Source organism: Aythya fuligula, chromosome 16, assembly GCF_009819795.1.
Source record: "Aythya fuligula isolate bAytFul2 chromosome 16, bAytFul2.pri, whole genome shotgun sequence".
NCBI classification, from domain to species: domain Eukaryota; kingdom Metazoa; phylum Chordata; class Aves; order Anseriformes; family Anatidae; genus Aythya; species Aythya fuligula.
The window spans coordinates 13,021,775-13,047,136 of NC_045574.1; the positions used below are offsets into that span (position 1 = coordinate 13,021,775).

The following is a 25,362-nucleotide window of genomic DNA, read 5'->3' on the forward strand; positions in this document are numbered from 1 at the left end:
TCCTCAGAGCTGGGGAGCTCTGACATAGCATCATGAAAAAGTGCCCCACATAAGGGGCATGTCCTGGGATGTTACGATGTCCTGGGACATCCTAAAAACCTTTCACAGCTCTTGGCATTATGGGGTGGTTCCTGCTCTGGAGGGGACCCTGCTGCAAGCAAGCAGGACAGGTTGGCTGAGCATGGCACCACCATGTGTGTTAGCACTTATCTGTTCCCCAAGGTGACCTCCCCAGGGCACTGCTCTCCTGGACATCTGCATTTCCAAGCTTATCTAATATGAGTTCTTCACCTGCTTCTATGGGTGTGAGCCAGGGACAGCACCTACATTACCCAAATTGCCCCTTGTCAGGGCATCATCGGGGCAGCTTTGGAGGCTAGAAGGCTCCCGTGGCCTCAAAGCCCAGAAGATATCTCCATGTCAGTGACCCCCCATTAACCTGCTGTGGCAGGAGGGGTTTTCCTGGCCTGTGGTGGAGCTCCCCAGTGCCCCCCATCGAGGGCAGGAGGTTGGCACCTCTCTGAACCTTTGGAGACATTGGGAGATGTGGCCGGGCAATGGAGTGAGGGACTTGGCCAAATGTGGGTGCTTCCCTCTTTCCGCTGCAAATCAGGATCCCTTGACCTTCTTTCCCACCTTCTCTTCTGGCTACCTTTCCACCAAGGAAGAAAAAATACAAATGAAAGAAGCCAAAGGAGAAGGAAAGAGTAAATACGGGTGGGAGACAAAGGTCTTCCTGCACAGACAAGGTCTCTGCTCCGCGCCTCCCAGTGCCGCCGCTTACCAAAAATAGCCAGGGCCCCGCGAAACCTCGGCCCGGCACGGAGCAGTAAGACGAGCTCCCTTCCCTCTTGATTTGGCCGGCCTAAAAATAGCAGAGGGTAAAAAAAGGCAGAGTCAGGACCCCGCAGGCCCAGTAGTCAATGGGCTGAGGGGCGCGCCTGAACTCCAAATCCCGCTCGGCGGCCTCCAGCTGGGAGGCTATTTTTTGCCGTGGGTGACTAAATATGGGCAGGGAGGGAAGAGCACGAGAAGGGGCCGCTCGCCCGGCCGTGCGTGTTTCGGATGCTTCGCTGGGTATATAAGCACTGCAAAGGTGGACTCGCTTCCTCACCAGCTCTGCCCCCCTCCACAGCCCCCCGGGTGCGTGTGTGCGCACCCCTCCCGACAGCCTGACCCCCGAGTCCGTGGCTGACCCCTTTGGGGGGGCCAGGAGGGGACATGGAGGGCAAGGAGGGGGGGGACACACAACGACTTGTGCAGGCGCAGCCCCTTTTTCTTTTGCATCCAGGTGTGCTGCAATCCGGGCGGGCAAGGTGGCTTCTCCTTAACTCCCTCCTCGCCCGCCGCCGCCGCCGCCAGCGCTCCCCGGAGCCTCGCTCCCCTCCCTTCGCTCAGCCTCCTCTGCTCAGCCTCCTTTGCTCAGCCTCCCCTGCTCAGCCTCCCCTGCTCAGCCTCCACCGCTCAGCCTCCGCCGCTCAGCCTCCGCTGCCTCCCGCCGTCCTCCCCCACCCGCCGAGCCGCGCTGCAGCAGCGGGGACGGAGTTGGTGTAGTGGTGCTGAGCGAAGGGGGTGAGGTAAGGGTGGATGTTGGGGGGGGGGGGAGGGAAGGTTTTGCCTGGTTATTTTTTTTTTTTTTAATTTCTTTTTTTTTTTTTTTTTTGCCTCCAAGTGAGGACTAATACCATCACTGGGCCTGCTCTCTTTTTTCCCTTCCTGCATTAGAGATTGGCTATAAGGAGAAGGCTGACGGCTGCAGCATGAAGCGCATTATTACCTTGTGATTCCATGACCCTCCTCTATGCATCCCTAACTCTCAAAAGCTGATTCAGCTTTCAGCTAGTGCTCTGGTGAGTCCTCTGCTGCAACAGAAGCTCCTAACTGGTATGTCTTTTTTTTTTTTTTTTTCCTTCCCCTCTTCTGCTCCCTGTCTTTCCCTTTAACCACACCAGCTCAGCTCTTTTTTAAACACTTTTCTGGCCGATGCAGGACTGAGTGCCCATCCAACTTACCCAGGGACTTAAATGTCTGCTTTTGCATCCGGCAGATGTGTGTGTGTGTGCCGCGTGTGTGTGTCTGTGCGGGGATGTGCCGGCTGTGTTTAATCGGTGGATGGGTTAGCAGACCTTCTCCCCCCCACCCCCCTTTTCTTTTTTTTTCGTGTTGTTCTGCTGTGGCATACTCCGCATTTAAAAAAAAAAAACAAAACAAAAAAAAAAAAACAACAAACTGCAGAGCAAGCAGTGCACTAGAATAATCTGAACTGAAATGTTAGAACTTTGGCATGCAACCGTTCTGCAAGGTTAAACCGGCCTTTAAATGCCTAATTCAGATCCAGGCTGGCTAATGACACCTAGGGGGATTGGGGCTTTATTTATTTATTTGCACCATACTAGCGGCTATGAGCTAATACCAGCCAGAGCAAAAGGGTGAAATGTGGTTAAACTTAGCCTAACTTGCGATGATCTCAATGCCGCGGTGATTAACTGTTCAAATGCCAAGGAAAGAACATTAATTGCAGGCGCATGGCTTGGGGATGGTTGGAAAAGAAATGTGAGGAGAAGTTAGGTTTTCCTGCCAGGGGTTTGAAATTCAGGTTACACTTCATCCAGCAATCGGCTGTTATTGCTCCTGCAGCTAAGAGTTGGCTATGGTCATTATATTTTATATGAGAGCGGTGATACCTAGTCGCATAAATATATGTGCATCGGTGTTGGGTGAGGGATGCTGTGCTCTATACCCGCGTGCACACAAATTCAGATATGCTTTAAAGCATGCATATGTGTATTTTACAGAGCTTTATCCAGAGATATCTAAATGCTGTCTCTAAGCAGGTGTAGCATTCGATCCCGATGCAATGCACCTCCTGTCTGTGGTTAGAGTAGTGCTATGTGCATATGTCTGTGCCGGGGAGTGTACACTCAGCTGTCGTGTGCAATGGTGTAGGCAGAAACCTGCGAGCTGGGCTGTGGATTTAACTGCCCGTTTCTCTGGAGCAGGAGGTTGTGCCTGCCTCCCCGAAGGGCTGAGGCCAGCCCAGCCCCTGCCCTGTGCCTCTGCCTTGGCCCCACTGGCCTCTCCCTGCCCTGTGCCCAGCCCCAAATCCAGGCTGCCTCCGAGTCCCGAAGTTTTGTGCTGCACAGCCACAGCCCAACTATGCCAGTGGGACCTGAGGGGCACCCCGAGGCCGGGGCAGAGGAAGGAGCTGGTGTGTGGCCCCCTGCTTTCCATCCCTTCCACCACCCCGCTTCCCCTCCACCCAGCACCTCAGGCTCTTCCCTTCACTTTTATTCACTCCTTGGCCTCTGCACTGTCCACATTTCCTTGCTTTTTTTTTTTTTATTATTATTTGCTTTTTTTTCTTTCTTTTTTCTTCCCACCACAACCACATTTTCATTGTGCTTCATTTTTTCTGCTCCAAGCAAGCACCAGAGCTCAGCACACCGAGGTGGGCTGAGGACGTTGGGTGCTGCTCGCCCACCACCGCTTCCTCCTGCTCTTAGTGCAGGATGTGGACCACAAAGTGCCCCTGGCCTCACTATTAAAAGCATCGTCACACTGCTTGTGTGCTCCTCCACCCAAAGGGATAACCCTTGGGCAAATCATGACCAAATTTAAACCCAAATCTGCTCCTGAGCAAGCAGGAAGATGAGAGTTGCAGTCGTGGTTGTGCCATGGCCTCCAGCCTTAGTGGGGATCTCACAGGCCACGACGCAGCTCTCACCCCAAGTGAGAAGGGAGCAGGGCAGCCGCTGTCCCACACATATGTGGAAGTTTGGGGCTCCTCAGGACCGCATGTGTTTGGGTGGCTTTGAGGAAGGCAGATTGGGGATGAGTTGTAAATTTTTAATGGCCCAACGTGTCAAGCGGCTGCCCTGCTCTGTGCACCTGGCCTGCTCTTGTCTGTCTGAGGGCAACTCAACCCTGTGGAGTGTCTTGGCCATGCAAAACCCACCTGCACTTGGGTTTTTCTGCTCTTTTTTTTTTTTTTTTTTCTATATATATATTTTTTTTGAATCTTAAGTGCCCAGAGTTTCCCTCACGCTCCTCAGTTCTCCCTTCACTTTAATTTCTCTGCAGTCATGCATTACCATGGTGCCACAGCTCCATCTCTCTTTCCCTTGCTCCAAACTAAAGGTGGAAATTTGCCTCAGAATTAGACAAATACCGATGTTCCAAAGGGCCAGCAGCACTGGCAGGAGTGAGAAAGGGCACTGCCCAGAGCCAGGACCAGGCACTTGCCCGAGCTGGTGCGCGGTGCACAGCACTGGGGGGCTCACACCCCGGCACTGCGGGGCCATGGAAGTCGATGGGAGCAGGGAAATATTTACTCCCCGTCTCGCAGCGATATTTTACAGAGCAGTGGCACAGCATCGACACAATTAGGTATTCCAAAGTGCTTACTTTGCCGCTTGCTAAGTTTACTTAAACCCTCTTTAAAGGCTTCATTAGGAGCCTGGGATGAACGGCCAAATTCATTAGCGCCGAGGCGGGCGTTGTGCATTTGCCTGCAAATTGCTATCGAGCGGCAGCGGCGGGGCGAGGGGCGCAGGTGAGCGCCCACCAGCCGTGCCGTGCGGTGCCGTGCGGTGCTGAGCGAGCAGCCAGCGCCCGCCGTGACCTCCGCCGCCGAAATCCTGCCCGCAGCGGCCGCCTATTCAGCTCGGCCCACGGTCGCAGCCACATTGTTCGGGAGCTTTAAAGCTCAGCGTGGCGGCTGGCCGAGGGCAGAGCGAGCGGGAGCCTCAGCGGGGCCGCGCACGGGGACGAGCCCCCCGAGGGACACGGGCACACGCGGACGTCCATCCCACGGGGACAACTTGGAAAGTCCTCGGCCTAAGCTGCCAGCACCTGGCTTCAGCTGCTTTTTAGTTTGCATCTCTGCAGGTGTCTTCTCCCCCTCCCGAATCCTCAGCTGGCTGGATGACTTGTGAAAAGCGATCTTTTTTTTTTTTTTAATTTTTGCTTTTTAAATACCCTCAACTCTCCCAAAGGCATTTTGGGGGTTGCTTATCTGCAAGGTAGTGTCTCGCTCGTGGTGACCAGCAGAGGAAAAATCATTGGATTCACTAGGTAAGACGCTTTCTTCTTCCTATGCTTTAATCTCTACTTACTGATGGAAGCAATTGCTTGTCTGTAGCAGATGAGTTTTCTTGCTCTGGCAGATAGAGCAGGTCCTTCCTGGTGGTGCTTTGTACATCAGCAGCCAGACATTGGATTCGGGCTTTCTGAAAGCAAATTGGCTTTTTGTTTCTAAATTGCAGGGTGGAGGCAATGGGGAAATAATATTTATTTAACTTCCCCCAGCATGTCTTTGTCTAAAATGATACACATGTATACATATGTATACACACAAAGGAAATTCCTTCTGCTGAAGCACATTTTTGCCTTTTTTTAATTGCTGAAAGTTTGCGGTTCCAGCTGGAACACCCTCTCTGAAGGTGGGCTGGGAGCTGGGTTCCCCCTCTGTGCCATTTCCGTGACAAAGAGCCCCAAAGAGCAGGGCAGCTGGCCACGCTGCCGGCACTTTCTGCCCGGTGCACAGCCCCCAGCCACAAAAACCAGAAACCTGCGAGGGCAAAGCTGAGATCACCAGCAAATAGCGTGAGCAGGGGAGCAAGGGGGTGTGTGTGTGCATGTGTGTGTGTGTGTGTTCAAACTGTGCCATAACTCACTCCCGGGATGTAAATTGTCCATCAGCGCTATTTTCTCCCGTGAACATATAAATGCGCATATTGAAACTACCTGCTTGAGAGACATACTTCTTTATATGCCCATATGAACCTGGCAATCTATGGAATGTAAAGAAGTATGTATTTCAGGTGGGGACCCTTCTCGGAGGAGCGGTGTGTGACCCCGTGCGAAGGGGGGGAGAAAGACAGACAGATTTTTTTTTAATTTATTTTTTTTTTTAAATGCCTGACATGGCAGACTGGCTGGGGAGTCAATTGATGATCTTGTTCCAGTGCGTGTATTGTTCTGTCACTTTGCCTGTGTCAGCAGGTGGAAATGCTCATCAGGACATTAAATATTCAATATGCTGACTGCGGCATGGGCTTTGAAAGGCAATGCCAGAGGAAGGCTGGCCGTCCACTCCTGGTTTTCAACAGGGATGCAGGCAGGTCCCTCCTTTTTGCTGCTCCCCCCAGCCCTTTTTTCCCCCCAGCTAAGGCTAGGTAACAACCTGAGCTGCCTGATCATTAAATCTAGGGAAAATAAAAGGAGGTGGAGCGGGGGAGAAGAAGAAAGAGAAAAAGGATACAAGAGTTGTGACTTAGATGTGCAGTATTTTGGCTTCACGTGTTTGAATCTTTCCTGTGTTAAAACTTTTTGTGCTTAAAACTGGAGAGAAGGAAATCTGTGTCTGTGTGCCAGCAACACACTGCTTGGAAACAGCCCTTGAGTGACTAGGTCACTACTAGAGGCACAGGAGCACTTTGAACAGATGCCTGTAATTTTCCTAGAGGAAAATAATAAAATTAGCTCCTCGGATTTGGGAAGCTTTTACCACCTTTTGGTTTTGCTTTTTAACCTTTTGCACCGTGAAATATCTGGTTACATTTCCAGGATCCCACAAGAATGAGGCAAGGTGATAAAAATGGGTTTGATTCTCTGGGTGAACAAGTTTAACTTTCTGTCTGGGTAAGAGGCAAGTAAAGCTTTGAGCCCCAATCATCCTCATGCTTCTGAAATCCCCTTTCGGACAAATTCCTGTCACTTTGGCACCAAACATCCCTGTCCCACCTGCTCCTGAGCTACCCAAACTTATCTCCACAACCCCACCATGCAGCCAAGGGCACGGTAATGTTCTGCTTTTGAGTGAATTCCCTGCAGTTTCAGCACATCTCTCTTGGAAAAAGTGCTCCTCGGGCCCTTACCAAGCCTTGATCCGCCGCTATTCATGGCGAGCGTCGCTGTCACTTGTTACACGTGTGCCAAAGGGGATTTCACTGGAAGCAGGCGCTCATGAATAGCAGGTTAGAAAAGGCAGGCTGGGTTCTCATGGAGATTTCCTCTGTACATTATTCAGTGGGATTTAATAATAGTGGTTTTCTGTTTTTTTAAATACAAACACCACAGTTGATGGATGCGCGCGGAGTGCTCAGCCCCTGCCTGGGAGCGGAGGAACCGTTCTTTGCTTTGCTAGTGGACTTTGGGAAAGGACAGTTTGGACATCGTCCTCTGGGCCCTGGGGACAGTCCCTTATGTTCCTGGGTCACCTGAGGATGGGTCCTGGCCACTGTGGGCATCCTGCCCTATTTTGAGGCCAGATTTCAGTAAGAAGGGTGTGGATGCTGGGAAATGAGCAGAGGCCGGGCACAGAGCGCTGATGCTCAAGCCTGGCTGCAGTTTCGCTCCCTAGTAAATCATCGCCAGTAGCTTGAGTCACTGGGTGGGAAATTAGGATGGTCCTCACCAGTCTGGCCATGATACAAAATTCCCTCTTTTCTCTGCTGACCCTCTACCCCACCTCTTCCCACTTTCCTTTTTCTCCCTTCTTTCTTTTCCTTCCTTTTTTCCTTTCCGTCCTTTTTTCCCTGTCTTTTGCTTACTTGTTTTCCATTTTCTCTTTATTTCTTGCTTGCTTGCTTTCTGCCTTGTTCTTTTTTCTTTTATTTCCTTCTTTCCTTGTTCTTTCTCCCATCCCCTTGTTCTCTAGTCTTGCTTTTCTTCCCTTTCTCCCGCGGTGCAGGTGTCACTAAGCCTCCTCCACCACTGTGCATTTCTCTAGCGAAGGTGCTCACGGTCTGATTTACAGCAGATACCTGCATTCCTAATGCAATTTTTATCTCCTTCCCACCTCTGAATTAATATGCTTGTTAATCACACGGAATTGCTAACTTTAGGAAGTCGCTAAGTGCTCAGATTTATTTTTTATGTAAATATTTTCCAAGCCATAATTCCGAGTGCTGTCTCACAGCGCGGGAGCACGTGATGGAGCTTTGGGGGTGCAGGATGCGTCCCAAGGTCTTGTCCTCTCTCGGGTGATGCCAAAAAGTAAATGGGAATGTAAAATTAAATGGGAACGCCACGGCAGCCCATTTGCCAATAGCATCGGTGGCAGCAGATGAGGGCTTTGGTCCTTCAGCAAACAATTTGCGTTGTTTTTGCGTTCAGTGGCAGCTCCTTCTCTCTTTTTTCCCTCTTTGGATTAAAAATGGGACTGCTCCTCTGCGCTAGGTCCTCTCTATTTCTCAGCTATGATTAAGCCTCTTCTCCTCCGTGCTTCATACAAGGGGGCTGCGGTGGCAAGGCGAGGCGGGATGCTCAGCTGCGCCCAACCGCCCTGCACAGCGCGCGCTGAGCAGTGCCGCCCGCGGGAGCAGGAGCGCTGAGGATTGTAAAAGCCATAAATCCAGTGGACCAAATTAGTTAAATTTTTCTATTCTATGCCTCACAAAACCCAGCCGTTCCCGAGATGGATTTTCCTCATGTAAGCGGAACTAGCGGCAGGTAGAAAATGGGCATTTTGCACACGCACAAGGGAGTGCGGGGATGAATTTGCGCCGTGCATTTTTCCCCAGCATTTTTTCATTTTTTAGTTTTGTGTGTTTCTTTATGTTGATGATCTATTATTACTCTAGTTATTATTACTTCGTATTGGAAGACAGGTGGTCCAATAAATTCCAGCACCCTCTTTTGAAATAAAAAAAAAGGGGGGGTATGTTTGCAATTCAAGTTTAATAGTGCATTCATCAAGAGCAATAAAGCATTTTATTGCACGAGTATTTCAAGGGATGTGCTGGCCCTGGTAAAAGCATTAGTAAAGGGGTGCATCAGCAATCTCATTTAAAACTGTCGACCCAACGTGAAAAATGTTGCGTTGAAGAATAAACTGCTATTAAGCATGATTAGATTGACCTGCAGGACAGATATTTTAGCTGCTGCAGCACAAGTCGATCAAAGTGAGCATCGCTTAGATTGCAAAAAAAAAAAAAAAAAATTTAATGCCCTAAATTAAAAATGAAAGAGCCTTGGAATATTTAGGACCAGAGAGTGACTTTGGGGGTGAGATTTGTGTGTTTGATTCGAAGCGGTTCAGAAAGGTGGGGAAAGGGGAGAACCGTATTAATTGCTGCCCCTTTAGCATACATTGAAAGTATGTTACTCGGATCAACCAATCAAAAAAGAAATTGTGCTGACTCAGCACTCGGGCTAGTCTGCACGTCCGATTGCAGAAGAGATCAGCACTGCACTGCAGTATCTTTCCCTGCCTTTGACACCAGCCTAGCTGGGCAGGGCTTCCCTTGTGCTTCCCAGGACTGGGTTAGGCCAAGAAGAAGAGCGGGCCCTGAAGAGAGGAGGAGAGAGTCAAGGTTGCACGAGCCTTGAGCTGCTACGAGGCTTTTTAGTCAGTAAGCGAGATCTTCCATGCTGGGTTTGCCCTGCCAGATGCAAGCGGCATGCATTGCTTGGGAATATATCTATTTTTAAAGAGTTTCGCCACATCTTGCACTTAGCAGTGGCTGTGGGCGAGGGGGTGGTGTGTTCCTCGCAGGAGAAATATCCTCTCTCTGGAGCTGGCATCCCTCCCCTGAAAGCCCGGGGCTGATTTCAGCACAGCGCTCGCAATTCCCTCCCAGCGAAGACGCTGGGTTTAGTGCTTGCTGCTGAAGTTGCTCTTGACCTAAGGTGCCTGTGCAGCACTGCTGCAAGGTGCTTCCCTGACGGGATGCAGGGGTCACAGTAGGAGCAGCCTCATGCTCGTGGGGCTTGCCTGCAGCCCTGCAGCTCCCCTGCCTCCCTTTCCCCCAGGAGAAGCGTGGCTGCTCGCTGGAGAGGTGTTGAAGCCGTTGCTCGCACCACAGGGGTAAGACTGGAGAAGGCCGAGGCAGGCTGATGCAGCTGCCCAAGGACAAGCTTGTTCTGGGTGTGTAATGGCCAAAATGCAAAGTCCTGTCCAGCCTCCAAGTCATCCTCCTCTGCCTGCCGCCCTGTGATGCTCCCAAAGCATTTTTTTTCCTGTTCTGTTTAACCAGCGTCAGCATGCGTCCCTGCTCCTAGCTTGTATTTCTTGCACAAAGGTCCGTGCCGAGGAACAGAGGCCAACTGCGGGTAGCTGTGTGCACAGGTGGAAGGCTGGCGGAGGGCAGACACGTTCTGAACAAGGGGGAACTTAATAGCTGAAGGTTTAGCAGTTGGAGCAGTTGCTGGTGGTGCTCAGGAGGCCAGCTGGGTGCTGGGTTTGGGGGAAGCAGGGTGAGTGACAACTTGAACAGATGCAGGCTTTTTCCTCTTTTTTTTTTTTTTTTCCTTTTTTTCCCCCCCTTTCTTCTTTTCATGAAGCACAGCGCCCTGCCTGTAAATGTCTCGCCATGCCCAGATATGGCCTGCTCGGGGACGGGCACCTCTAGCTAAAAAAGCCACGGGCAGAGCGACGAGCCCGGGGACGGGGAGCAGCTGGTATAAATAAATAGTGCTCATTCTCAGCTGCCCTCCTGCCGGCCGGATTAGGTGGCATCTGGGCAGCCAGGAGGCGCAGGGCTCGTGACCGCCGACCGCAGAAGTCCCCAAGCAGCTGTAAGGGCAGGAGCCGCTCCTGCAAAGCCCTTACATAGGCACGTCGCCCCTGGCATTTGGGGAGTTGGATAAAGCTCCCGCAGCAGGAATCTGGTGACCTAAGAGCGGTCGAGAATAAAGTTCACCGCAGCAGCCGGGGCAGAGCTTCCAATCTGGGAAGCGACCCGAGGTTGGAGGCAGGATCTGGCCTTCTGCTTTTTAAACTGTTGCACGCACGCAAAGCCTGCGGGGACGGCGGAGCTGGAGGCGAGATGTTGAGCAGAGCTTCCAGTTCCTCTCTCGGACGCAGCGGGTTAATTTGCTGTCAGAGAGATTATTGGAATCTGATTTAATACTTGTGTTTACTTCGGGTCAACAAATTAAAAAAAAAAAAAAAAAAAGAAAAACAAGTCTTAATAATTTAAGGCACCCGCTTGATGGGAGCTAATAGGAAATAATGAATCTCCTGCAGTGGTTTCCCTCCCAGGCTTGCAGGGAGCATGCAGCTGGTGCACATCCTGCTCACCTGGCTGCAGCAGAGCCGTGCCTGGGTGAGAGGTCGGCCACACGTGTAGCCAGAGGCTGCAGGAGGCAGCCAGAAAGGATGGCCTTTTGATCGAAGGAAGCTCATTGCCTGGCTTGTTTGAAGTGAAAAGCTGAAGCAGGGAATGGGGATGGATTGGTAGAGTGGGGGAGATCTCTGTGCAGGTGGCAGCCGGAGGGGACATTGTGAAATATGTGTAGTGGGGGATTTGGGTTCTAAAGCTGGGGGTGACTCTGCAAAGTGGGGTCCCGGATGGGCAGGGGGATGGAGGCACGGGCAGCCCATGGAGCAGGCAGGGCGAGAGGGGGGAGCACGGTGCTGAGCATGGTGCTGTCTGCTTCCATCGCCAGCACTTGGCACATGAGCAAAGTCTGTGGCAGCGTACCTCGGGGTCTGTCCCAAAGTGACTGTGGTATGGGCAGGGGATGTCTCGAGCCTTTGGGAGAGGGCTGGCAGATGTGGCATGCTCTCATGGGGTGAAATGGCATTTCTTTATTGGCGAAAGGCTTCACCATTAATTTAATACAGGGGCTTTGTCCCCCCCTTCCTCGCTGTGTCAGGGCTGTGATGCACTGTGCGCTGTACCAGCTTGCGTTCTTTAAATTAAGCTAGCTTTGTCCTAAAGCCTTGTCTCGGAGATAATAAGGCGCACACACATACGCACCCGCTAAAATCCATTGTGCCATTTTTGCAAGGAACAGCAAAAGTTGCCCGTATGCCTTCCCCTCTCTGTCCTCCACACTCATTTGGCCTATTTGAAGCTGAATTTATTCCTGGGAAGGTCCCCATCAATTTGCTTTGCTCTTTTGTTGACAAGTTTATTAAAAACCCGGGCAACTACATATTAAACTTTTATCAGTGTCGAGGAAGAATATGTCCTTTGAGCGGCCACAAAAGTTATGGATTGGGTCTGAACATTTCTTGTTCCACCGGCCGGCTGAGTCAGCGTAACAAATAAAAGCTGCCACCTCTTTATTTTTTTTTACTCTTTCTTGAGAGACGGTTCCCTTACCGGTGTAAGTAACGGTAGCAATAATGCAGGAAGGTTTCAGACCTGGGTAAACAGGAGCTTTTTTTTCTTTGCTCCCATCAGTCCTTGTTGCTGATTTGAATTATTAACCTAAAACCAGAATAAAATAAGAGCCCTGGGGATGGTTATTGCTTCTTAGCTCAGAGCCAAGAGTTTGTGTAAAATAACTGATACTTTACAGATGTTTATAGGAAAAAATAGCCCTGGAAATTAATAACATTTGTTGTACCAGGAGCGATGTGAGTGGCTTTACGCTTCCATACTCCGCAAGGGCATGAGGGATTTGGAGCACTGGCCCACGGCGATGCTCGGCTGGGGATGTGCCTTTGCATGGGGAGCGGGATTGTCGCTCTTTTTCTTCAGTCATAAGATTAAACCAGGAGAAGGCCACCGTGTTGCAGGAAAGATGTTAAAAATAAAGCATTAGCATCGCATAACCTAGTTCCTGTTTTGCCTCGCGACTGAGTTTTTACGAGTTGAAAGAAGCCTGCAAAATAATTGGTGAGAAGGGTTTTGAGCTGCCAGAGCAGCAGACAGGCAGGAGAAAAGTGAACTGAGCTACAGTTCTTAACCTCCGTCGGATAAATAAATAAATATCTGTCCCCAAACAACATATTTCTTGGCCTGTCACCGTGTCCAAGGATTTTTTAGTTCTTAAACAGGTTTGCTGGCATAATTTGTCAAGTACAACAGGGAGGTTTCTGTGTGACAGAGGATCATTTTTCACCACGCACGCTGGGGCACCGAAGCAGTCCTGCAGGCTCTGAGCAGCTCCATAATTAGATAACAGTTAACATACGTGTATTAGAGGGATCATCATTCATGCTATAGGATACAGCGGGGCCCGCCACCACCGATACTGCGCCGTGCCGAAAGCAAGCAGGGAGCGGGCTGGACAAATACGTCTTACTCCAGGAGTTTATCTGCATCACCATTTGCTCCAATTATAACTAATTGGACACATATTGCATTTTCATAGCATCTAATTTTCTATTGATTTTAACGGGACTGCTGGTGTTTTGTACTATTAAGTGGTATCTCGTAGCCGTTGCTGTTTAAAAATGCTGAGTGCACTCCCCTGTATGGAATTATGCAGTCAGCAGATGTTTTAAAACCTATTTAATTGTTCGGTCCATAAAATGCACAAACTGTATTAGGGAACGGCTTTGTTCTCTTCGAGCGTGTGAGTTTGGAAATCCAAAGTGAAAACTATTTCTGGCCATGGTTTCAGGAGGGGCAGCTCCCAGCGGGATGCTCAGAGCCCTGCTCGGAGCCACGCAGCCTCCGAGGGCTCCTCAGCCCTGGCTTGGGCTTTGCAGCTCCCTCCAGGCATGGGTGCTCTGCATTTCTTGGTCTGTGTACAAATAAGGACCTTTATCTACAAGGCCAAAATCTGTATTAAGACAGAGTTGTTCATATTGAGAGCCAAGGATTTGATAAGGTCACTTTTGGTCTCCTGTACGACTGAGGACTGAGCTGGTAATTGGTAGGGTTTGGGGCTTTATTCTCTGCCAGAGATATTGCTGTGTGCCTTGGCAATACATCCAAATAAAACTGGACTATCAAATTAGCCATTGCATTTCAGCAAATACTCAGTGAAGCAGGATGAAAGCAATAGTCCTCTGTTCAGCATCATTTAAAGAAGAAAAGATTTAAACGAGATATTCAGTGGAGGAATGGAGAGGCGGCCTGGAAAAAGCTTTTCCAGCAGTGCACATTTGATCGTTACAAGCACGGAGGAGACTTGAACACTTTGGATATTGGTATTAAAGGTAGATAGGGAAGGTAAAAGGTGATGGGATTTGTGTTTCGGGGCAGCTGATTTGCCCGGGGTGTCTGGGGGCTGCCGTCAGCCTGCTGCCTTTGCCAGCCATTAGCAGGAACCACATCGTGTCTGTGGGAGACAGGTGAGTTCACAGAGGTGTATAAACTAAATAGACACTTTATTAAGTTCAGGTAATAGTTTTGAAAGACTGAGTGGCTACTGCACTGTCAGCAACTACTTTAGTGCCCAAAGGAACTGAGTGCTTTTTAATTAAGTCAAATAAAATCCAAGCGGAAGACTCCCCAGCCTTGTCTGGAGCATACTTTTTGGGTTGAATACCTATAATTTTAGAAATGTTAATAAAACACAGTCCACTTTTTCCCTGTAATAATATAAATTAAATTAATATTCGATGTCTGTAAGAAGAAGGATAAAAGCAATGAGGTTGTATTTTCTGGCTTACAAATGGCACTGCGTGCAGAATACAGCAACTATGGCATTGATTTAAACATCCTTGCAAAGACACCATGCAATAAAGTTGAATCATCTGCAGTACAGGTACGGCTGTTTGGGGGAAAAATAGCCAAATGAGAGAGTAGACATTTTCCTGTATTATCAAAAGCCACTTCATTTGGGGAAATTTCCTCAGATTTAGTAACATTTGGATGGAAATCAAATAACACATTAACTTCAGGAAAGGGGAAAAAAAAAACCTTCCAAAGCTAATTACAAAGGGAATGTGCACTTCATTAAGATAAAGCTGTAGGAAATCAATGTTCTGTATTGTTGTTTTTTCCTTTTGATTGGATTTTAGCATGATAAATTGTTAATGCATTTGATCTAAAAATGATTTGTTTATTCAGATGAAGAGCAACAGTACTTTGTCTCATTTGGCCTTTTAGCTTGTAATGATAATGGCTTCAAGAGATGTTCATTTCTCAAAAGGGTATCGGACTGGAATAGGCAGGAGATTTCTGGACTCAGAAGGATGGGCCCTATGCAAGGGTTCCTTGTAGGCTAATTCTATTGCATGTCGAATCTTCTGCTTCATTAGGAATATCGACAAATGCTGATAAATTCTTTGGCTTTTCTGTGCTGTCTATATAAAATGTCTTTATTAGAATATTGAGGCTAAAGTGGAAAGGTCTTCAATATATCAGGCTCTTTTATGTTGCCTACTCCTGATCCCACTTGCCGGGGCAGTGGTTTGCTAATGCAGGGGTTTTGTCCTTTCTCAGGACTGTAATCACTATCAGCAAAGCTGGCACCTGGGCCAAAGCAAAACAGGGGCACTATGCAGGGGCTGACAGAGACAGAAGAGAGACAATCAGGTTCATTTTGTTATTTTTGTTTGGATTTACCTCTGAGGCATGTTCCCATGTCTCCCCACTGCTGTCCTGCACTGAGCTGGGGCCGTTCCCAGCTGGGGCTGTGCTGGTCCTGCAGGCAGGGCTTGGAGCAGGGTCCTGATGAGGGTGGCACCAGCACCTGGTCCTGGTCCTGGGGACAGAGCAGCCAGAAAAGACCTTTTCAGTGTGATACCTAAATCCAAGCATTGCCAGGCTGGATGCAGATGACCTTCAGACAGCAAACCTAAATTCGGCAGTGCTTGAACTCGGGACATGGCCTCAGTGGAAAGGGAGACTGACACCAAAACCCTGCCTGGCTGTGTCAGGGGTGAACACAGCTTTGTGGGAGAGATGAGCAGCTTCTGCACGGCTCAGACCTTTGAACACCCCCAGCAAAGCCCCTGCAATTCATGCTGGCCATGCCCAGACTGGTCCGCATGGAGACTGTGAGCCTTCTCATGCTGCAGCCCTCAGCAGCTGATGGTGTAGGATGCTCTTCCTCAGTTGCTGGGAATGCCTCACCACCAGAGACATCATTAGTTGTGATTAATGGCGTACAGAAGAGAAAAACCAATTTTCTAAAAAGGAAAACCTCACCCATAACTCACTGTGGAGAATTCAAACAAAACATTACAGAATGCCCACGTGTGCTCGCAGTGATTATAAATGTGTTATGGGGCACTCACTCCCTGAAGCAAAGCCAGGGGAGTGGGGCAGCACCCATCTCCGGCAGAAGATACTCACTGTAACCTCCTCACTGCCCCAAAAAAATGATGGGACAGGGACAAAGCAAGGACATTTGGAGAGCTGAGCATGCTTCAGGTGTGCAATACTAATGCTTGGGCAGATCACTAACCCAAAATCCATGTGCCAGTCAGGGTTTAGCTTGCAGGCTCAATGCAGCATTGTTCGTCAATGGCACTTCCACCTTACCCCAATCGCTGGCAAATAATTACTTTCCTCTGCCTCCTATAACTCACCAAAGGACGAATTTAATACTTCCAGGTCTTCACTGTCTAAGTTTCCATTTAGTTCCTTGGCTTGATTGTCTCCTGAAAAGGTACCTAGAGATAACTCGACTAAATTAATTGTAGAGCTCTTTTAAAAAAGCTGTTCTCTCTCTCTTTCTCTCTGTCTCTCTCTCCATTTATTTATAGGCAGCTTAGAGTAACGGGGCTGGGCAGTTAAGTGATCCGCAGTACTTACTGCTACAATGCAAAGCCCACGTTTCTTGGGGAGTAATAATGCTGGCCCACTTGCAATATTTCTGCATGCCATGGTTTGCAGTGCAGGTGCCTTTTCCCAGTGTCATCTTGCAGTGTGGTGGGCTGTGAGAAAGAGGGGGGAAAAGTCACCTTTGCCTCGTGACGCATATAAATTCTTTAAATAGGTTATGCACATGGCAACATGCAATAGCTGTGCGTGGCGCTGGGTGAAGAAGGAAAGGCCTGAATTTATTGGCTCCTGCTGCAGAAACGATCAGAGCTGCTGCGATTTTAAAATGTGATTTCCCAAGTTGTTTGGAGCAGTGGGGTGCTCATGTGGCTGGGTTCACAACCAGAGCCATTGCTTGAGTACCGCAGGCTGAGATGCAGCAGGGTCACCCCATTTCCTTCTCCATCCCATCCCTTCCTGTTGGTTGCTGCTGGTGGCACAGCCTTTGCTTGTCTCAAGCAGATCTTAAAGCCACAGAAAACATTGATTTTAAGGGCATATGAGAAAATACTAGGGGCTGCAGGGCAAGGAGGCTAACCTGAGCCTCTCCGCTGCGGTGTCTCTGCCGTAGCAGGGGATGCTCTGTGCTGGACCTGCTGCTGCTGGCACGTGCCTCTTGAGTCACTCAAACACAGGGCACAGAGGAGGACAGCAGATGCTAAAGCTCTGAAAGCAGGAAAACGGGAGGTGACAATTAAAGTACCTGGATTAAAACAGTAGACTTTACTTACATCGTGATGTGGTAGCAATGCGGCTTCAAAACAGTGCCAAATACTGGCGTTAAAAATGCTACAGGCTGGTGGTCACTGCTGCAGGCTATTCAAGCGCTATTAAAACTGCCTCTTTAATTCAGACCGGCTCTTCAACCATAGCTGCTAAGAAGCTTATATAAATCCTGATTGCCTGAAAGTGAAGCCATTTGAACCAGTGCAGCATCAGGCAGCGAGTTCAGAAGAGGTCCCGGCGGCTGTGAAGGAAAAGACCCTGAGGAGTTCCCCTCTTTGCTTTGCAGACCGCAAGGCCAAATGCTTTGCTAAAGCTGGTAAAATGGAACCAAATCAACTGTTCAATGGATTTGGTCCCCTTCAACCAGCTGTAGCTGTGCATTGATCTCTCAGACTCACCTCGGAGGTTGGACCGGACCGAGACAACCCAGGTAGCAGAAGACAGATGGGCACACGAGTGCTGCCGATAAGGAGATGATGATGATGACTGGTATCTGCAGATCTATCACCCGGGCTCTAAACTGGTGGGATGAGCCTGAGTCATTATGTGGTTGCCAGTCAATCCTGCGTAACGGAGACCTCTCAAGATTGATAATCTCTATCGTCGTCCTCTATTGATCCCCGCTGTGATTCAGGTCTGTGTATTTCAACTGCAAACACTGTGCGTTTTCACGTGTATTCGCTCACACCCTCCTGGGAGCGCCGTGCCTCAGTGTTTCGTCTACTGCAATGGAGAATAAACATTTTGGTCTGAAGTTCCCTCCTTGTGTTTTGTTCCATGCGCTGTCCTGCTCATTTTGTAGGCTCAAGAGAAGAAATGGGAGTAATGTGGCTGCCCCAGCAGGGGATGGGTTGGGAACACCAGCTGCTTCCCAGCTGCCCCAGACCACAACTATCCACAGCCTGTGCTCTGCTTAGAGGTTCAGGAGATAACCACTTTATTCCAGAAAGGGTTTCCAGTATGATTTTGTTGGCTTTATGCTCCTAAAGAACTCTGAGGGTCTGCGGTCTGCTCCTTATAAACACTAATGTTATGCTAATGGACTTAAAGAAAATCACTCGCTTTCCCATGTAATAATGATTGGTGGGAAAGTAAGCTGGGCATCATCTTTTCCTAAGTATTGTAAATCTATAGGACTATCACGAGCTATGAATATTGCTGGTGTAATGAGCCATTTGGATGCAAAAGTCTGATGAGAGTTGGTTCGTGTCTTTACACCTGGCCTAAGGTAACTCCTGGCGTTAAGGAAAGCAGAGATTTGTCTCCTTGCACACCTGGGAAATTTGGGTCACTTCACTCCAGGTCCCTGGTCCTTTAGGTACTGTTTATATGTTCTTATTAGGACCAAGAGTATTCAAGTGTTTTAAAATAAGGAGCTATTGGCTTAATGTACATCTAATATTTATGTCACTGGGTGTTAAAGGCAAAGACATCTCAGAAGCATCAAGTAAAAGCATCACGGGAAGCAGGAAGGAGCATGTGAGCAGCAGCAGCTGAGCAAATCTCACCCTAATGCTGTCAAACCCAAGATCCATACCCAAGGAAGGATGGGGATGAAAGCACGAGGGAAAAGGAACCCTCAGCACAAGTCCCTTGTTGCTGTCAGTCTGGGCTGTGTGTGATATCAGGACTCCAGAGGAACAGGTTGGGTAGAAACAGATGCTTCCAGCAGGCTGGGGCCTGGGTTTCCATAATACCATGCTCCTCCCTCCTGCTCCTGCAGCCTGGGTTATTCTCCCTCATTCCCCAGGGCTGCATCCATTGTAAACAACACTGTTATTAAAATTCCTCCTCAGTAATGATAATTAAGTTACTAAAAGTTGTCAAATGGGGAAGCTGGAGGCACTGCAATTGGAACAAAACCTCGGAATGTAAATGAAAATGTTTTCCCCTGCAAGAAGCGTGGGTGGATAAGGGCCCACCTGCTGCAGTGGCTTGGGGTGATTTGTCTTCCTAACGGGGCTGCCAGGCTCCGGCTGTCGGCACCTACACAGAGCCCAGACACACGTGTTCCTCTACAGGCAACCCTGAAAGCATTTGTTGCGCCCCAAATCCGTTCCCACTGGAAGAGTTCTGGATATGTGTGGGGACAGCAGCTCTCACAGGGTCACTTTATACAGGAGTACACGATATTTTATTATCCAGTGTGGTTTTCCTACAATGATGTCACACTCCAGTGTCTAGACACACTGGCCACTCTACAAATCTGGGTGCCAAAACTTCACCTTGGGCCATATTTAGGTATCCCCAGAGCCATCTGAGCCCTGAATAGCAGGAATCATCCAGCTCTCCTGAAGCCAGAGGAGAAACGACTATGTGGGGATTACAAAAGTCAGGCCATGTATTCCAAGGCTTAAATGTGGGTCCCACCTTCAGGCACCCATGCTTGAAAATTTCTGCCAGTAATTTTATTGTTTAATTCTATCTTTATGGGATAGGGAATTCAATTCACTTAACAAGGAATTTCTATAACAATACAGATTATTATGGTCTAATCGAGGCAATGCGAGGCCCAAGCAGAAGGCAGCTGGTAGGCTCTGGGGAAACTCTCCAGGGACTGCTAACATATAGGGACTAATCTAAGATCTGGGCCAAAAAAATTTCAGGTATCCCTCCCAACAGTCTGTCTTTCAGCTCAGCTCACTCCCCAATCCCTTCTGATGCTCTGTTTCAGAGCAAATGGAGCCAGCTCCCTTTCAGCCAGGAGCTGCCCAGACCATGGATCTGCCCACAGACTGAGAATTGGATCCTCTTCAAGTTGGTTTCCCATAAAGCACAGCTCTGAGCCAAAGTTTTACCACTGTCTTTGAAAAACCCCAGCATCAGGCCCTGGCTTAGTCACCATAAGCCATAGCCACTTAGAGGCTGCTCTGATGGCCCACCAGACCCTGCTGGTTTCCTGAAAAAAAAAGAAACCCTATTAGCTCCTCAAACAAGGCAATGCTGAGGATTCTGTCCTTCAAACATTTTGTGCAAATATGAAATAGCAGTGAATAATTAGCAGGAATAATCCTTTCTTCTTGACCTCTTCCATAATAAAGACCTTTGTCAGCAGATGCAAATGTTATTTTGAGCAGCAATTCATAATCCAGACCTGCTAAACACATCGGGCTAAATACACCTGTACTTTAATATCCGTAGTATTTGTACAGGACTTTTAAGTGAGATAAAACCAGACACCTTATATATCCCACAGATCTGAGAGCATTCAACAGTCACATGTAGGAAGAGAAGGTGGCAAAAGAGGCAGTAAAGAAGGGAAGGAGAAAACTAAGATAGTAAAAACCAAAGTATATAACCAAATTTATCTACTAATTTGGATTACTCTCCCTAGGGCTCTACACATGCATTGTGTGTGTTCTCCAAAAGAACCGTATAGTCCAATTAACACCAAGATGGCTAACAAAAATCATATTTGCTCTTCCCTAAATGTGTCATCCCCATCTTTTTCATTCCAAGAGAAAAATGAAAAGGTCTCTTCAGTTTGCTGAGCAGCCATGAGCTTTGGACTCTTTCAGCAAGGGGTCCGAACCCTCCTACTCTTCCTCTCTGATATCCCATTTAGCGATGTCCTCTCTGGAAATTCCCACAAAGAAGTTAGAGACTGTCTCTCTATTTTAGGCTTAGACCCACTTTTACCTTTGATGATCTGCAAATGCATCTCTGGGTCCAGCAACCAGATTAGCTGGATTCTGCCCATGGAATTTTACTGTGCACTTCCTTTTCATTCCATTTTTTTTTCTTTTTTTTTTCTTTTTTTCTTTTTTTTAATTTTTTTTTTTATTTTTTATTTTTCTGAGAAAAGGAAAAAGAAAGGACAAGCAAACCAACAGGTAGATAATTGTTCTGTGCTGACAGTTTGTCAAACGAAGGAAGCACATTTTTCATCGAGATCTACGTTACTGCAGCACTTGAGCAGAAGTCTCTTCCTTTACTCCCAGATGGCATTGACATATAGCCTGGAGGGGCTATCAGGATACAAAGCTAAAGATGGTTAAAGACATTAAAAACTGTACAATGTGAGCACCATCTACACCAGGACCATCATCCAGGAGGAAGATTCATCCTGACATATTGTGCAGAAAGCAAAGTGAGCTAAAGGTAGTTTCAAGATGGACGAAATTTATATATATATACATTCCTACTCCTAACCATGCCTTTTTTTGTGGGTCTTTATTGGCTCTTTAAAAACAATGGCCAATATATGTAATGATCTGCCTTCCTCTTTCTTTCCGGGTGAATCATAGCTCCTACAGAGTGTTTATCACCGAGCGTAATGGCTGTCTTGATCCATTCGTGTCTGACTCCACTTCCCAGCAAGCTATTGAACGGCTCCTCTTCGTCGCAGGGCCGCCAGCATTTCCCAGGTCCTGCCAGGGCTCCTGTTAAGCTGTATAATAAATATTGCACTCAGAACAAGACTGCAACTGTTGACACAGGTTGGAGGGAATTTGCTTTTCTGCATTTCTTGAGTTTGGTGCTGCCTAAGTTTCTGTAATGCACTCGCACAGAGAATGGACTTAATATTCTTGCACTTTTTAAATAAGATTCACAGTTTATACAGTGGGTGCAGCTGGAGGGAAAAAGAACTGCAAAGAGGGGACTTCACCTGCTGGAAAATATTCTTTACTTCCCCCAGAAGTGATGAAAATGTCAATACTATTGACGCAATCACTAATTAAAAACGACTGCCATAATCATGCATACGATAGCCGTAGGACATCAGTTTGGATTAAATGTAAGCAGCGAGCTGTGCTGCTCATGGTTTTCAAAAGCGTAAGGGGCTGGGTGATGGCATCTTCTGTACAGTCCAGCGGGAGCAGCAGAAGGATGCTCTCACACATGGGCTGCTCCTCTGCTGCCCAGCCCCACTGAGCTGTGCAACTGCTTGCGTGGTCTGAGCTCTGTGCAACCATCTTCCCACGGTGAGGAGCATGGCCCAGTGAGCCCCTAACCTGCAGGAAGGACAAAAACACGGACAGCCCTGGGGAGATTTGTCAGTTCCAGAAAAAAAAAAAAAGAAAAAAAAAGCAGGAAAATAATATACAAAACAAAACAAAATATAACCGTGTCATTTGTGGCATAGCAGTGTGTAATAGCCAGCACTTTCCAAGTCTAAGGATCCTGACCTCCAAACTATCATTGTAGAAGTTTATGATTTGTATCCATCTTCACTTTAAAGCATAGGATGAAGTGTAAAGCTGTCAATAGAAGAAAAAAAATAAATATATATATAATAAATAAATAAATAGATAAATAGATAAATAAATAAATAAATAAATAAAAGGGATTTTAAGAAAGCAAGGGATAGCCAGAAAATAGCTGTTAACTAACAGCCAGGCAGAGACTTAAACTTCCTAAATCTGGGAAAAAAATTAAATCTGGATCCAGAGTTTCTGCATTGTGGCTCAGGTCCATGGCTGGCAATCACAGAGTATTTGTCTGGTAAATTCGCTCAGCCTGACTTTGCAGATTCCCTGTGGGTAACTGCCCCCTTGATGCTGGCGGGAGCAGGGCTGCAGAAATGCTGGTGCTCACGGCTGAAGCCTCACCATTGATCTGCTAGCAGCATCACTGCAGCATTGCTCAACGCTGCCCTGGGCTCATCCAGGGCTCCAGCACCCTTAGGAGGGAGCTGGCAGGTGTCTGGCCCCTGGTTTAGGCAAAATTGGTCACCAGAGCTTTTCAGCTTGCAGCTGTGGTTGCTTTTTTTGGCTCTTCTGAATAGGCAGGGGGAGGCTGAAAATGCCCAGGGGGCTGCTGTTGGCGTGGATGCTGATGGATGTGATCCCATCCTTTCCCTAGGACAACTTGGTCTCCTGGAGCTGAGCCTGCTGTGACGACCTGGCGTCACGCTGGGGATGTGCCTTTCCCTCTCACCTGATTTGGGAGTGCCGAAGGCTTCCCAGTAACACATTTTCTTCACTTTAAACCTTTGTTAAATCCAGCAAGCTCTTTGACATTGGAAACTTTTATGTGCTGTGTTAGTAGGTTTTCAAGCATGAACGAATTGATTCATGAGTGGATAAATCTGATGCATCTTTTAAATGGAAAACCGACGTAATTTTCCATCAGAGATCTGCTAATAAAGCACATTTACTTGGTTAATCCATTTTTTTCCCCCTCTGTCCTAAGTGCACAACATAAGGTATAAAAATATCAAATCAATAGTCAAGGAGTATATACAAATGAGTGATCAGAAACCCTGCATGGGCCACCTTTTGGTTGGCTTCTTGCAGGACTCAGGTTTGTGTTCCTGCTGCCCGAAGCCTGCTCCCAAAATCGTCCCAAGGCTGCAGTGCTGCAGCTGTCCTTGCAAGTCCCAGGGGACAGCGGGTGCAAAGCCACTTGCGCCTGGGTCCTCGTGGCACCAGCACTCCTGCTTTTAGAAGCAGCTATGGTAAAAGGTGTTGTTTTTTTCCCCTTTATTCATTTATTACAATTATTATATTTATTATCGCAGAAGGAGCTGGGTAGCGGGAATGTGCATAAAAGACAAAGGCACCTTCCCGTTCAGCCTGCCAGGCAATCTGCACAAACTCCCCTTCTTATTCTTCTGTTGGAGTACGGCAGTGTTATTTCAAAGGAAATGCCTGCACAGCCTTGTCTCTGCAAACACCGCAGCCGTCGTTCGATCGGCGCAACTCTCTCGTGTGAGCTCATTTACCACGCGGTTGCTTCGCAGGCTGTGGAGAATTGCCTCGTACCTAATAATTCTGCTAATTTGCTTAACTTGCCCAGATTGCAAACAGCCTGGCCCTGAACAAGCAGCTTTCTAAATGAACCCCTAGACGATTTCTTGACAAGAGGGGATAGGAAAGGTGGCTGGCTGGGGAAGCTGAAGCTCACGGCCTTTTTATTTTTGACCTTTGGGCCAGCATTCAGATTTGCTTATTGGGAAAACTGCACTCAAAGTGTATTTTCTTCAGGGATTTGCAATACCCTTTTGCTTCTAATTATTCTCACTTGATGTCGTCCATAAATTAGTTAAAGATGCTTCTATTAGGGAGTTCCTGTCCTTTTAATTATCTTGCTAAAGCCTCCTTACTGGTGGCACCAGCCCCAAAAAGCCGTGGGCTGGCGGCTGTGGGCAGCGAATTTGGGAGCGTACGTGGGTAATACAAAAGACTGAGCAGTCCGGGAAAGAAATGAAAACTGCAGCAAAGGTAAATGTCAGACTATTTAAAGACAATGTTGACTATTGATTTTTTAGAGGAGACTACCTCTTCAAAGGATGGCAAGCGTTCCTTCAGATACAGAGGAGGCAACTTAGACAGAGGGGAGAGAGAGGGCTGTGAGTGAGCAGGGAGGACGGAGATTTTCCCAGAGAGAAAAATGAAGCCTTTATGAAGCCTTTGGGATTAAAGATGTGGCTTAGTTCTTTCACAAAAATCCACCCTTCAACCCACTTAAGCACCGTGCCTTTCCCAAGAAACAAAGGGCAGAGAGGTGCTGGGAAGCACTGATGAGCAAAAAGGAGATAAGCAGTCGAGCACTTGTTTCACTGCAGGTTCCCAGTGAAAAATGAACCTCCAGGCACCCCCAGCGATTTGTTAAGTGGCAAAGCTCACCCAAGCTCCTGATTCTGCCTCCAGCAGAGATGCTCTTTGCTCACCGAAGCAGCTTGGGCTCGGTAAGCACTGTTCACTGCTCCCACCTGCACCTCCTGGCATGTGGAGCAAGACCAAAACCACTGCAGCTGCTGCTGCAGGCATCCCAAAGTGCATGGGACAGCTAGGAAGAAGCAAAAGCATCGCTTTTTCTGTACCTGCAGCTAGGAACTTGTGGGAAATTACCAGCAAATTGGCAATTTGGGGTCATCTTTTAGAATGACAGGATGGGCTTTATTTCATATGTCTTAAGGGAAAATCAAGCCTTGAACAAAAGCTGTGTTTTTTTTTTTTTTTTTAATTTAATTTAATTTTATTTAAAGGAAATACATGTATATATGTATATAAAACACACATTATATGTATATTAAAATCAAACAAACAGTTTTATTGGGAATCTTGAGTGACTGTGGAAATAACATTATCATCTTATGTTACACCGGTGTGTCTCTGAGCCCTGGCACATGCAAACTACCCAGCTCTGTAGTTGAATTTAAATGAAAAGCCTATTACTTGTAAATAAAGGGGGCTAGGCTGGTGCAGTAGGTTAAAGTGGAAGGCTTGATCTCTGTTGGAATTTAAAGATTGTAAAATGCCACTTTGAGGCATTATGCAGTTGTGCA

The 25,362-nt window shown here is 47.8% G+C and overlaps 1 long non-coding RNA gene across 1 annotated transcript in view; it reads left to right on the forward strand.

The window, feature by feature from the left end:
• The first annotated feature begins 1,718 nt into the window (after positions 1–1,718).
• The window catches only part of LOC116495538, a 58,738-nt gene continuing 35,094 nt past the window's right edge, over positions 1,719–25,362 (forward strand). Inside the window, exon 1 of the long non-coding RNA XR_004253953.1 lies at positions 1,719–1,884. This is a non-coding gene — a long non-coding RNA (uncharacterized LOC116495538). The remainder of the gene's footprint in view (positions 1,885–25,362) is intronic.